At 50.0% G+C, this 14,384-nt stretch overlaps 1 protein-coding gene across 3 annotated transcripts in view; it reads right to left on the reverse strand.

Annotated features, from left to right (window-relative positions):
- The window catches only part of EFR3B (EFR3 homolog B), an 88,612-nt gene that overhangs the window by 50,849 nt on the left and 23,379 nt on the right, over positions 1–14,384 (reverse strand). The gene's annotated exons all lie outside the window — the stretch shown is intronic.

The raw sequence follows: 14,384 nt of genomic DNA on the forward strand, positions 1-14,384 counted from the left end.
AGACGCGGGTGGGGGGGGGGGACAAAAAGGTCCCTCCCCTGGAGTGCCAGGGGCCCTGGAGCGGGTCTCCCCTGACTTGCACACATTCCAAACCTTTGCCCTTTCTGCTTCATGTCTTTTGCTTGGGGGTCAAGGGCAGTGGCATATGCGGGCGTGATGCCAGGACACCAGCACTTGTCACGAAGCCAGGCCACGGAGAACCATTTTGAGGGGGTGGGAGCTTTCCCAAGGTCAGGTGCAACCCTACAGATTTCCCTGGCTCCCTGTATGCAGGCGGCCGTGCGCACGTGGACACTTTCTCTGTCTCAGTCTCTCTCTCTGTCTCAATCTCTGTCTCAGTGGCGGAAACAGCTTGGAGGAGTGCTCGTTCCTCCCAGGGCCCCTCACTGACTCCCTACTTCTTTTATTCTCTGCTCCTCAGTCTCCTCTACGTCCTGTCCCCTGGGGCCATTTCCATTACGGAAGGTTAGATGAAACTATGATAAATTAACATTACCATTAATTATTAACATTTGAAAATGCATCTTTAATGCGGTGTGTGGCGGTGTTTGAAAACCACAGTGCTTCCGGGTGGGGCGGGGACTCAGGGGCCAGCCAGGCAGAGGTCCTGCTTGCCAGCCCCCCACCCGGGAAGCGGTCACCAGTGTGCAGCAAAACGAGAGACTAAGAACAACGTGGTACATCTGTAGAAAGCCGAATCTATTCCGTTTAGACCACTGTCTGACGTGACCTCTTCCTTTGTCTTCTGCTGCTGTGAAATGATGGTGCTAGGAAATCAGCAAATCGAACAAACCCTGGGAAAATGAAAAGTTGACTCTTTCAGGATCACACAAAGTTTTCAACGGACAACGGAAATGGAACCGCCTGGGAACCGATGCTGTTCAACCTTCCTCTGGCTGCAAGGATCTCTCCTTCCCGGCACCCCTCACCCCCGGGGGGGCGGTGGGGGAAGGAGAGCAGGGGAGGGCAGGGAAGGGCCTGGGAAAGTCCATTCCCCCAATAATTGCTCCCTCATTCTACTAATTAATGCTTAATTCTGCTTGTGCAAACTCCAGTTGAAATGCAAATGCACTCTGGAAGGATCAAGCCTATGGGTCATTCAGAAAAGAATGACTTACTTTAGTGGGAATTACTTTAATCACACGAAGAGCTTTCCAGCCGCAGAGAAAAGCAACCCTCCGGGAAGTTTGATTGGGAGGGGGGTGCAGGGCAGCAGTGCCAGCAGGAGGAAGAGGCAGAGATACGGGCGTAGGGGTGACTCGGATCCAAGGGAATGGGTGCAAGGGGATCCCCGAAGGAGGACTGAGTCACGACTCCCCTCGCCCAGGCCACGGGTGGCTGCGCGCCCTGCCCCCACTCGCCCGGGAACAGGACAGCAGAGCTGGTCCGAGGCGGCAGAGACAGGCCCTCCAGGCTCCGCCCGCTGGGCTGGCCGGGCATCTCTGGTCCCCTCTCTGCCCACGCTTGGGAGGAGGTGATAGCATCCAGGCTCCCGGGGCCAGTTCTCATGATGGAACAGCTCCCGGGTGCCATTCTCCGTCTTGAGCCTCCAGGCCTGGAATTTAAGCCCTTCCTCCTCTCTCCCCTTCAGCCACCCAGCCCTCTGCCCATGCAGCCCTCGGGCTTCTTCCTAAGATGCCCCCAGGACGTGCCCTCACCTTCCTCACCGGGGACATGGGGACACGGGGACACGGGCCCTTTGTGTTTTAAGGGAGTGAGGAAATAGCATCCCGGAGAACTTAGGGCTGAAAAGCCCCAGCATCAGTCCCCTCCTCAAACATTTCTTTTTTTTTTTTTTAATTTTTTTTTTTAAGGTTCTTATTTATTTCTAGGAGAGAGAGAGACAGCGTGAGCAGGGGAGGGTCAGAGAGAGAGGCAGCCACAGACTGAAACAGGAGCCAGGCTCTGAGCTGGCAGTCAGCACAGAGCCCGACGCGGGGCCTGAACCCACGAACCATGAGATCATGACCTAAGCGAAAGTCGGACGCTTAACCGACTAAGCCACCCAGGCGCCCCATCCTCAAACATTTCTGAGAGATGGATGAGGCAGGGCCTGCACGGGACAGAGGCCAAGCTCGCGGTTGTTAGAAACTCTGACTTGTCGAGCCATTTGGGGCACTCAGGGTGGAAGCCTCTGTGCAGGGGCGCCCAGGGGGCCTGCGGGTCTTGACTACAGCAGTGGGGCCAGGCCCGCTAGTATCTCGGTCTGGGGCTGCTGGCTCAGTTTGGTCTCCTGCTTTTGTGTTCTAGAAGGCGTGTGCCGCAGGCTGCCCTTCTGCTGCCTTCTCTGACCCACAGGCCTCTCCCTGGGGTGCGCAGGGGCCTGGAGGAGCCCCGGGCAGGGCCCCGCTGGGAGCCAGTCATAGCCAAGGCCCCAGGGCACTTTCCCACCAGTCAGGGAGAGGTAAGGAGGCCCAGAGAACCGGAGCGGAGAGCAGGTACCCGCTATGGGCAGAGCCGCCACGGCCTCCGGGGCGCATCCTGCCTTCTGTCCTAGGGCTTCTTCCTAGTCTGCTTTTGCTTTCCAACCTCCTCAGACGCCTGGAGAGCTTGTGAGGCAAAGTGGTCAACAGCATAGCTTTTCCGGTCAAATCCCGGCACTGCCTGCCGCTTCCCAGATGCGTGATCTTGAGCAAGTAAGGACACTGCGCGTGAATGTCCTGGGCTGGTGGCATGAGGCTGTCGTGAGGTCGAATCGAGTTGATGGCTGCAAAGCCCTCAGAGCAGGCCCCCAGTACGGTCCTCTCCTCTGCATCCCCAGGCCCAGAACTGCCGCACCCTTCCGTAGCTGCCAGCTGGTACGTCTCAGGGGGACTTTCCCCCACGCCATCCCCACTGACTACTTGCTCAGCAACAGTGACCAAGGCCAGCGGACATCCAAAGGCCTGAGAAGTGAGACCCAAGTCACGTTCCTTCAGATCAAACCTCATTAACCTGTGGGTGTGCAGCATGTACCGCTTGCCCAAGGCAGCTCTACGAATCTCCAAGTCACAACTTGACCTCCACCTCCAGTGACTGCCGGCACCCTCCCCAAGCCAGCGTCCCCGAGAACCTTCTTGCCTCAGCACGAGCTCTGCAAACCCCAATGTGAATGTGACATGCCAGAGGCTCCCTAGACAGAGCAGAGTCAGATGCCGCCGAGATCACAGCAAGGGGGTCGGTCACTGGAGAGAATCCGCAGGACCGGGTCTCAGAAGGTCCATCACTAGCACGGCCGCTGTCGTGCGATGAGGCAGGGAAACAGAAGGGAAATGAGAGGGAAAAGCTGGGGTTTTCCTTTGCTTCTTTTAGGGCTTCTAGTCTTGCCAGGACCTAAATCCCTACCCTACTCCACACACGTCTCGTAATGCAAATAGCCTATGTCCTCCTTGTGATACAAGGAGTTAATGATTTCTCTAGAATAGATAACATCCAAAGAAGCACCCGGGGACCGAGGAAGCCATCACATGCGTGTTCCGGAACACGGTGCTAGACATCTTGATGCCAAGGCCAGCNCTGGATGCCTGAGAAGACACATGCACCAGACCATTGTCCTCCATAAGAAACCCCCAGACCCCGAAGGAAGACAAGACTCACGCCCCTTTTCTTTCCGACTCTTGGGGATGGGCCATCTCTATCTGCTCTCTGCATCTTCAGTAAAACCGGTTGTTGTCTCTGGCTGGCTCTCAGCCTGAAGCCAAGGACCCTCTGGCCTGGTCCTGTGGGACCAGCCCTGGGGGCCTCAGACCCAGCCTGCTGGCAGCGCCCTGGCGGGAGTGAAGGTAGACTTCACTGAGCTGACAAGACCTGGGGATGGGGGTGGGGTGGGGGTGGGGCTCCGGAGAACAGAGCTGCGTTCCCCAAACCATGTTCCGTGACGCGCTGGTTGTGAGAGGCTAACGAGAATCCTGCCGGAAAAGGGTCTAAGGACAAATAAATATATGAAACTGAGTAAATATATGAAATGTGAAAGCGTGCATGCCAAATCTCCCTATTCCAGATTCACGGTGCAAATCAGCATATGAAAGCCTCCGGGAAGGCATAAGAATCTGTGGAACTTTGTTCAAACCAATATCTCATTATTTGCAATTACAAGTATCACCTTGATGAATACGTTTAACATTCTTCTTCCAAAGCATACGCACTGCCTACCTTGGTGGGATAGAAAGGTATATAAATGTAGTACATTGGAGACAGCACTAATTTTAGATTTAAAAAATACTGGGTTCAAGTCCTGGTTCTGCCATTTTATCTGTGAGACTGTTTCCCCATCAATACAATAAGGAGAAAAGATTTTCCCTGAGATACAATTCTGTGACTGCCACCCCAGAATTTGCCACAGAACCTAGAAAGGGGGAAATCACCTACAGCTTTGAGAGTCAGTAGGAGGGCTTCTCAGAAGAGGAGGGACAAGCAAGATGTGGGGTAGGATTCACAGAGGTGAAACACACAGTGGGTGCTTTATTCCTTATGTGTCAGGCACAGTACTAAAATACTTTAGCATTAGCTCGTTAAATCTTTACAACAACCCATAGACGGCACTATTTTATCCCCATTTTACAGAATTGGAAACTGAGGCATCAAAAGGTTTGGTTACCTGCCTAGAGCGACATAGCTGATAAGTGGCAGACCAGGATTTGAACCCCAAATATCTACTTCCAGACGCCGTGATGTTCTTAACTACTATACCAGGGACGGAGCTGGGAGAGCCAGAAGCAGTGTGCCCTGAAGGAGAGCACAGGCCACCCCAAAATATGCCTCTCTGACATAAAAATTATTTTGACCTGAAGGTAAGAAGCAATCAATGTAGAAAAAAACTCTCCCTTTTCTGCACAAAGGCAGGAAAATCTCCTTTTGCAGGCAGAGAAGGCATCAGAGGACTCTGCAAAAAACCTTTATTTATTAAGCTATCTCCCTAGTTACTTCTTCACTATTTACCATTTTCATGACTTTCAGCCCCAATTCCTTTGTCTTGTCAATTATTCACACATTTCTTGGTATTTTGTTTTTGTTTTTTGCCTAAAAGGTATGAAAGCTTCCTACTCTGGTCATATCTTAAGGTCTCATTCTCTAGTAAAGGTCCCTATGTCCATGTGAATCTTCAAATGTATATGCTTTTGTCCTGCTAATCTTTGTCAGTTCATTTTTATTTATTTATTCTTAAAGTTTATCTATTTATTTGAGAGAGACAGAGACAGCACGAGTGGGGGAGGGGCAGAGAGAAACTGGGAAGAGAGAGAAGAATCCCAAGCAGAGCCCCACATGGGGCTTGAACTCATGAAACCATGATCATGACCTGAGCCGAAATCAAGACTTGGCTGCTTGACCGACTGAGCCACCCAGGCGCCCCTGTCTGTCACTTTAATTTTCAGACCCAGGCCTAAGAGGGTCAAGGAACACCTTTTTGTTCCCTAAAATCTCCAACTGTAGAGTGTACCCGAGTCGTCTGGGGGAACTCACAGAAGTGCAGGTTCTGGCAGAGCCCCCGCACCGCCACCACGCCGCTCCCCGGTGCCGGCGGACCAGGGACCCCAGGCCACAGTGGTTAAGACTTTGCGCTCGGGGAGTCAGACAGGCTTAGGCTGAAGTCACAGCTCTCCCCCTTTTTGGATGTTTGACCTTGAACAGGTCACTTAACTTGAAAGCCGAGTTTCCTCACCTGAAGGATGAAGACGGTAATTAATGGTCCCTCCCCAGGGGGCTGGGGTGGGGGTTGAGGGATACTTGGGCCCACTCACTACATCCTCCGCTCGCTCTTCAGCTCCCTTGAGGGAAAGACACGGAAGACCAGGCTGGGCCAGACCGAGGACAGCTCTGAGCAGCAGGCCGAAGAGTTTAGGTTTTGCCTGCGTTACAGGGCGCTCTGGGAGCTGCCAGCAGTGGGTGACTGTGACGATCAACCTGGAGGTGGCACACAGGGCTGGACACAGAGATTTAAGGCAGAGATAAGTGAGTGAACCGCCCCAGGTCGGGGGTAAATGCCTGAAGTGAGGGATGCTATCCGCATGGGAGAGGGAGGGGCAGAATCAGCAAGCCCCAGGGGCTCTGTGGGGACCCTACTAGGACCGTAGGACCGAAGGCTTTCAGGTTCAATGATGGAAGACCAGCACCCTCCACCAAACTGGGGAAGACAGAGGTGGCTGGGGCCAGGGGAGTGGGACATCAGGTGGCAGAGCGTCCAGCAGGCAGTTGGTGAGGAGGCCAAGGGCTTGTGAGAGACACCAAGGCTGGAGCTCTGAGGCTTGTCGGCCCAGGCGGGACCACAGGTGCTTTCAGACAGGATCCGATTGCTCAGGGCAAATGGGCAGGAAGCCGGCTGCCTTGCCCTTTCCCTCTGCTGCTTTCTTCTTATTTCTCCCTCCCGCTACTTCTCTGTAAAGCGCTTCACCTTTTCCTCATTCTCTCACCTTCCCTAAGGCCTCTCCCATTGGTCCCAGAAACATGCCCTTATTAGCACCCTGCTGAAAATCAAAATTGTCTGCTTCAGTGATCCAATTATCTACGTTACAAGATGCTAACAGCTGATAAACAGTCTTCCAGAGGGCATACGCATCTTTTTAAAAAGCTCTGCAGCCAAACAAAATAATCTCTAATGGTAGAATCTTGGAGGCATGGGGCAGGGGTAGAGTGTTTATATGAGGAAACCAGTCAGTATACAGGTGTCTATAAACTGATCTGCTAAGTTGGAGCTTTTTTGTTTCTTAAACCTTTTACATACCCAGTTTTAAGGAAAATTAGATAGAGAAGCAAAATTAATAGACTTGCTCTTTGGGGGCAGAGAGGAAGTATAGAGAAAGTTAATCGTTTTTTGTTTTTCAGCAACCAGAGGTAACTTTCTTTCTTTCATTTCTGAGAGAGACAGCACGAGCAGGGGTGGGTCAGAGAGAGAGGGAGACACAGAATCTGAAACAGGCTCCAGGCTCTGAGCTGTCAGCACGGAGCCCAACGCAGGGCTCGAACCCATGAACCGTGAGATCATGACCTGAGCCGAAGTTGGACGCTCAACCGACTGAGCCACCCAGGCGCCCCAAGAGGTAGCTTTCAAAAGAGGAGGGGAGGACAACTCTGAAGCCATATAGCTGACCGTATCCTGATTGGAGGAAACACAAGAATCACTGAGGAAAATAAACCTAATGCTATTTATGTACCATCCTATGTGCTCCGGGTTAGAAAGGGACCGGTCACATAACTAAAGAGATATTTTGGAATCTTGGCAAAAGGGCCGAAAAGCCTCAAGCAGCACTCTGCACTTCCTGGGTAAGTAATCAGAGCCAAAGGCAGGAGATAAAAGTCTCCTCTCTCATAAGGGACACAGCTGGCAAGGCTCAGTCAGAACCCCTGGCCTCTAGGTGCCAAAGCAGCTCGGGGGGTGAGGGGAGCCCAGAGGCGCCTCTAGAAAGCTTCCAACCAGAAGAAGGTGGATTCAAAGTAGCCACAACCCAGCCAGGGAATAACCGGAAGAACAGAAGGCATAATTTGAAAACCATCCATTGCTATGAGCGATTCAGTGATACATTTATATGTATCTATATTTAATCCTGCTACTGATAATACTTATTCTTAATGTTAGTACATAGAAGTAGGTGGAGTTTAACTCACCACCATGTGCCTGTACAAGAATGTTTTACGTTCTGAGCCATTTTATTTCTTTTTTTTTTTTAATGTTTTATTTATTTCTAGGAGAGAGAGAGAGCGTGCGCAGGGGAGAGTCAGAGAGAGAGGGAGTGACAGACTCTGAAACAGGCTCCAGGCTCTGAGCTGGCAGTCAGCACAGAGCCCGATGCGGGGCTCGAACCCACGAACCGCGAGATCATGACTTAAGCGAAAGTCGGACGCTTAACCGACTAAGCCACCCAGGCGCCCCTGAGCCATTTTATTTCTAATGCAGGAGTCCTTTCCTTTCCCCGAGGGCTCTCTCGGGCTCCCCGGGGATCACGTCTGGCAGCTCCCACCACAGGAGGCTAAACATAAATGTATTAAGGATCCTCCTCTGTCTCTAGGATCTGTCTCGCCTAATATTTTTATACCTATTTTAAGAAAGAGGGGAAAATGAGATGACCAACTTCACTAGTATGTAGCTGCCCCGGTTACTGAAAGCTCACATCAGTAGGGATTAACAGTGTCCAATGACAGGATTTCAGTGGCTTCCTCGAACCTGAAAACTCTAAGAATAGTCAGCCCTGCCCCTGTGGCTCTACCCCTCTCTTCCTGCCATCTCCCGATGGCTCCTTCTGCCCTAACTGCACGTGCCCCACCACGCAACCCTGCCTCAGGGCCCTTGCACTTGACATTCCCCCATCTGGAATATTCTTCCTTATTTCCTCTGGGCTCTCCCACATTTCCCCTTAAGGTCTCTGCCCCAAATGTCAGCCAACCGGGGAGAACTTCCCTGCCCACCGCTCTCCTATAATTCTCTACCCCTGCTTCATTCCTCTTCACAACACTCGTTACCAATTGACACCCTTTCTGTGTGCCCGCACTCTGTCTCCCCTGCACGTAAGTTTCTGGAGAGCAAGAACCTTGCCCGTTCGTCCCTGCTGAATCCCAGAGCCTGGATGGGGTCTAACCTTTTTGGGGAGGGGGACGATGTTCGTACATATCTGCTGAATGAAAAATGAGAGTGCGACTGGGGCAGAAAAGGAATCACGAATGTCAAAGTCAGTAAGGGGAGGACAAGGCATTTAGCAGAAGACCTCGGTTTCCCTAGCGGGGCCTCAGGGAAACGGAGGACAGCAGGCTCCAGCCCGTCTTCTGGGCTTGCCGCGGCCTGTGCCTCCCGACGCTGGGCTCACTGGAGCCCACCTCCCTCCAGGCGGGGGGCGAGGGGCGAGGGGGCGGGTGGCCTGGAGTCAGGGGTNCCCGCAGCGTCTGTCCCCGCCACTCCTACGCTCTGCAGCCGTGTTTCACCTCTGCTCTGCTTGCCTGGTCCTGTCTCCTCCACTGACCTGTCCCCTTGATGGGAGCGACCCACGCACCAGGGCAACTGGGAACCTGACACAACCGGAAAATCTCCAACACTAAACACGTCATTCTTTTCAACATTTAGGGCCCCGTTAACACAGCGCCCTGAGATACGGTGTTCATGCCTTTGGAGCCCTCCTGTCCTCCCTCCCTGCCCCAGCTTCTCATGTGCTGATCTTTAATATTGAAAAACAAACCAAAAAACCCCCACATTAAAAAACCAGGGTTTACACCCTTCTCTGTGCTTAGCAACACACCAAGCACTTTACAAATATTTAATATAATACTCATCACAATGCCGTAAAGTATGTCGTATTATTATTCTCATTTTATTAAAAAGCAGGATCAGAGAGGTTAAGTGCCCTGCCCAACGTAACACAGCGTGTGACATTCTGCCATGAGGCTCCTCTAATTCTCCCATCACTTTCCCTGACATGTATCTTCGGCAATTTCTCAGGTTCATCCCGTGCTTTCTTTTGCCATGGCCACTCCGCTGGGAAGCCTCCTTGGCCTCTGATATCCAGTCCTTGTAAATGCCACTTGGCCCATCTCTGTGCTTCAAGTCATTCTCTGTGTAGGTTTGAGGCTGATCGTTGCTCGGTTTAGTTTCACAGACAAGCAGTTCGTGTGGCTAACTGCTACGTTAGATAATGCCTCCACTTCGCATTCAACAGGGGATGGCCCGTAATGGTGGCATGAGGCGTGCTCCGTCTACATGTCCACCCCCCTCCCTGTCCCCCGCAGCAGGCAGGCCTCTAGCCCAGGCTCTACTCCCGCAGCTGCTGGTCCAGCCGCCAGAGGCCAAGCCGGCTGCAAGGAGAGGGAGGTCTGCAGAGGAGCAGAGATGGGGAGCCACCCGGCCATGGACCGTCCCACAGCTGCAGATGAGAGCGTGTCGGGTGACGAGGACCAGGCAGAAGCTGGAGATGGTGAAGGGGCAGGAGAGGCAGAGCCTGCTAGGTCCTCCTTGAATGACCTCCGTTAATCACATCCCAGCTCTAGGCATTACCTGCCCTGGTGCCAGCCACATTGCTATAGCATCTCATGGTCTTCTACCACCGCTTGCTCAGCCCAAGCCATCCCGGTGACTCATGTTTTCTTCCCCCCACGTAAACTGTAAATTCCTCAGGTCTCTTTCCTCTGACTGCAGTACAGTATCCTGAGCCCAGCAGGCCCGGAGGAAAGCTGTTGTGACGCATAATGCCTTTGATCAGCGTGAGACCCAGAGAAGCCACCTCCTCTCCCGGCCCCTGGCTTCCTTTTTATAAACATCCACTGCCTTATCCCCATTCACCAAGAAAAATGTCTTTTTGCTCAAAATAGTTCGTATTTATTTTCTTAGCTTTACAATCCCCTTGTAAAGGCAAGGCCTGAACTTGATCACCCTTACCAAAGCAAACTAATTCTATTTAAGCAATTTACAATAAAATTTCACCCAGGGCCCATAGCACAGACACCCCTTCCAGATGAATTGGAGGAAACAGAACAAAGTTCGGAGAGAAAGGGGCGTCCGACTCAAGTGCCTCCGGAGAGGGCCCGGCCGGTGTCCTGCTGACGCTAACGGACCCAGCATGTCGCACAGTACTGGTGCTTGCTGGGTGCGGTGGGGAAGAGGAGGAAGTTTAAAATATATAGTTTTTGTCATCAAGGAGTTTTCTCTCTAGTTGAGACCACACACATTTAAAGATCATGATGTGTCACAATGAAAGAGAGGAGTCCATAAGCCTGAACAAATCTCTGGGAGTTTAATGAGTCCAGGAAGGCTTCCTGGAAGAGGCAAGATCTGAGCTGGATCTGTAGGGGTGGAGAGAGCTAGTAAGTATAGGTGAATCCACAAACAGAAAAATCGACAGCTTTCCAAAGGGGAAAAATGTAAGAAAACCAAAAAGGTTCTATCTTCTCTTTTTCCTTTGTATTCTTGTTTCTGATTTAAAAAAAATTTTTTTTAATGTTTTATTTATTTCTGAGAGAGAGAGACAGCATGAGCAGGGGAGGGTCGGAGAGAGAGGGAGACACAGAATCCGAAACAGGCTCCAGGCTCTGATCTGTCAGCACAGAGCCCGACGCGGGGCTCAAACCCACGAACCATGAGATCATGACCTGAGCTGGAGTTGGATGCTTAACCGACTAAGGCACCCAGGTGCTCCCTTGTTTCTGATTTTAAAAGGAATACACACATTCACGTGTATACATGTGTAAAACAGGAAAAATAAAAATGAATGGAAATATCACTTACAATCACACTATTTGTGATGACTAATATTTTTGTGTATTTGTTTTAAGTGCTCATGTGGCTAATAGATTCTGTATTAGACAGCACAGAGAGAATGGAGCATTTCTATCATCACAGAAAGTTCTATTAGGTGGCTCTGTATTAGGGTGTTTCATACTGCCTTTTCTCAGATCAGTTCATTTGTGTTAGAGAATGTAGCTATCTTAATTTGATGGGTCATAATATTCCATGAAAATTCTTTTTTTTTTTTTTAGTTTATATTTGAGAGAGAGAGAGAGAGAGACACAGAGAGAGTGTGTGTGCTTGCGTGTACACGCAAGCGAGGGGAAGGGCAAAGAGAGAGAAAGACAGAGGATCTGAAGCAGGCTCTGTGCTGATAACAGAGAGCCTGATGTGGGGCTCAAACTCAAGAACCTCGAGATCGTGACACTGAGATCATGACACTTAACTGAGACACCTAGGTGCTCCCTCCCCCCCCATGAAAATTCTTGCAGATACAATTGTATGTTCTTATTTTTCACAAGCAATTCTCACTTTGCTTATTTCTTTTTCAGTTTCCTGTTAAGTTTGTTGCTCCCCCCCAACTAAAATTTAGTGTGTTTGTTTTAGTGTTTGTTTATATTTTTATTTTATTTTTATTTCTATTTTGTATTTTTTAAATTATTTTTAAATGTTCATTTATTTTTGAGACAGAGACAAAAACAGAGATAGAGACAGAGAGAGAGCAGGGAGGGGCAGAGAGAGAGAGGAAGACACAGAATCCAGAGCAGGCTTGAGGCTCTGAGCTGTCAGCACAGAGCCTGATGTGGGGCTCGAACTCATGAACGGTGAAATCATGACTCGAGCTGAAGTCGGATGCTTAACCGATTAAGCCACCCAGGCACCCGGGAGCATACTTTTAAATATATGCATAAAATTGGGATCATCCTGTGTAGTGTTAAAACCTATTTTCCTCTCTTTGTATGGTATCTACCTTCTGACTGAATATTTTTCAGAACCTCATTTTTAAGCCACTCACTACCGCACCTTTTGACCAGACTCTTATTTAATCATTTCTCACTGTTGTCCCTAATTGTTCATTATTCTGAATGATGTGGCAAATTGCCCTTGGTAATGAAAGCCGGAAGGGTGCGGGGAGAGCATGGGTTGGTTCCATTGGTGGTAAGATCAATGGCGATGTGTGGCTGCCAGACTAGTTGTGCCGTGGGGAGGGCGTTTGAAGGGCCCGGGGCCTGTCTTCTCGCTGCTCAGGAAGATTCGGGAGTAGAGAGGCCAAGAGGCTGTGCTGACAACAATGGGCTTGAGAAAGGAGGCAGGGTCCAAATTTCAGGACAGATTTTATTGGAAATAGAATTAGATAGCAGCTGAATTCTCCCTGGGGGGACACTTTGGGCCGGACGGTGTCTAAGAGCCAGCCGCTGTCAGCAGCCTGACCTTTCGGAGCGCCCTGCGTTTCCAACAGGCTCACTGCTTTCCGGCCGATCTTGGTTAATCTGATTGCCACCTTAATTGAGGATGGGAATTAAAAAAAAGAAAGAAAGAAAAAAACAGAAATGTGTGCAATGTATTTCCTGTTGGGCTTCCATTCCTTACTGTGAGCTTCCCTGGGCTTCAGGATTGCTCTTCAAGCGAGAAATTTATTAACAATAAACAGAATGCTTTTCCATTCCTTGCCTCTTGGAACCACTGACAGAGGGGAAAAACGTATCCCAACTATTTTCAGGAGCCAGACAACCCAGCTTCCAATCCCAGTTCCGGGTTCTCACCGGCTGTGCACGCTTAGGCGAGGTGGTCAAGCTCTCTGTGCCTCTGGCTACTCATCTGCAAGATGGGCATAACAGAACCACCTCATAGGGTTGTGGTGAAGACAGGCTGAGTCAACACAGATGAAGCTCTAAGAACTCTTCCTAACCTATAATAAGCGCTCAGAAACTCTTAGGTATTATCATCGTCAATATCACTCTAATCATTATTAAAATCTCTTTCCCGGCTTAGGAGGGAGAAGGCAAGACAGAATAAAATGGAATTTCTTTTTTTAATTTTTTTTTGAGAGGGAGAGAGCAGGGGAGGAGGAGAAGGAGGAGAGAGAGAGAGAGAGAGAGAGAGAGGAGAGAGAGAATCCCAAACAGTGCAGAGTCAGATGCAGGGCTCAAACTCACGAAGTTCACACAGGTGCCCCTAAAATAGAATTGCAGAGTGAGATTGACCCTTTCAGTCCTTTGGTTTTATTTTATACTTGGAGTGTGGAGTGAAGTAGAAACAACTGTTTAGAGATTTTTGTTTTGTTTTGTTTTTGTTTATACATTTAAATCCAAATCGATGTTGGACCACCTGGGTGGCTTAGTCGGTTAAGCGTCTGACTTCAGCTCAGGGAATGATCTCACGGTTCATGAGTTCGAGCTCCGCACTGAGCCCTGTGCTGACAGCTCAGAGCCTGGAGCCTGCTTTGGATTCGGTGTCTCCCTCTCTCTCTGCCCTCCCACCCAAAATAAACACTAAAAATTTTTTAAAAATCCAAATCTGGGTAGATACACATCACCCCTTGGAGGCCCAAGGACAAAGCCCCGAGGAGAAGCGCAAGTGAGGAGGTGTCGTGTGAGCGGCAGCAGCAACTACCGTGTTTTGAGCCTGTCTGCACCGGGCGCTGCGCTGAGTGTCCACTTGGCATTCGTTTGTTTCACCTTCATGGAAAGTCTGTGGGGTTGACACAGTTTTCCTCATTTTACAGATGGCACCCATCCCGGGCTCTCATTCACTACGCTGGCTTGTAGAAACTAGAACACTGAGGTCTCCCCTCAGACACCTTATGCTGCTGATCAGCAAAAGCTGAAATGAAAATATATTCGACAGGAACATGGAACACATAATCAGGATCATACTAATTAAATGTTACACAAACACAGAGCAGGACTGCCGAGGCAACCAGAGATGGGAAAGTAATTTCGAGGGGCGATTCATCTGAACACTATTTAGAAGAGAAGGATTCCACCGAATTATGAAGAAAAGAGGGCTTTCCACGTATCAAGAGGGGAGAAAGCCCACACCAGCCTATTAGTATCGTGGGCCTAGGTTACGCACTTTATGTTTAAAAAAAAATTCCACAGCTATATCTTCCTCTCTCTCTGACCCTCCCCTGCTCATGCTGTCTCTGTCAGAAATAAAATTAAAAAATAAATAAATAAATAAATAAGTAAATAAATAAATAAATAGT

Source organism: Crocuta crocuta, unplaced genomic scaffold, assembly GCF_008692635.1.
Source record: "Crocuta crocuta isolate KB4526 unplaced genomic scaffold, BGI_CrCroc_1.0 scaffold246, whole genome shotgun sequence".
Classification (NCBI taxonomy): Eukaryota; Metazoa; Chordata; class Mammalia; order Carnivora; family Hyaenidae; genus Crocuta; species Crocuta crocuta.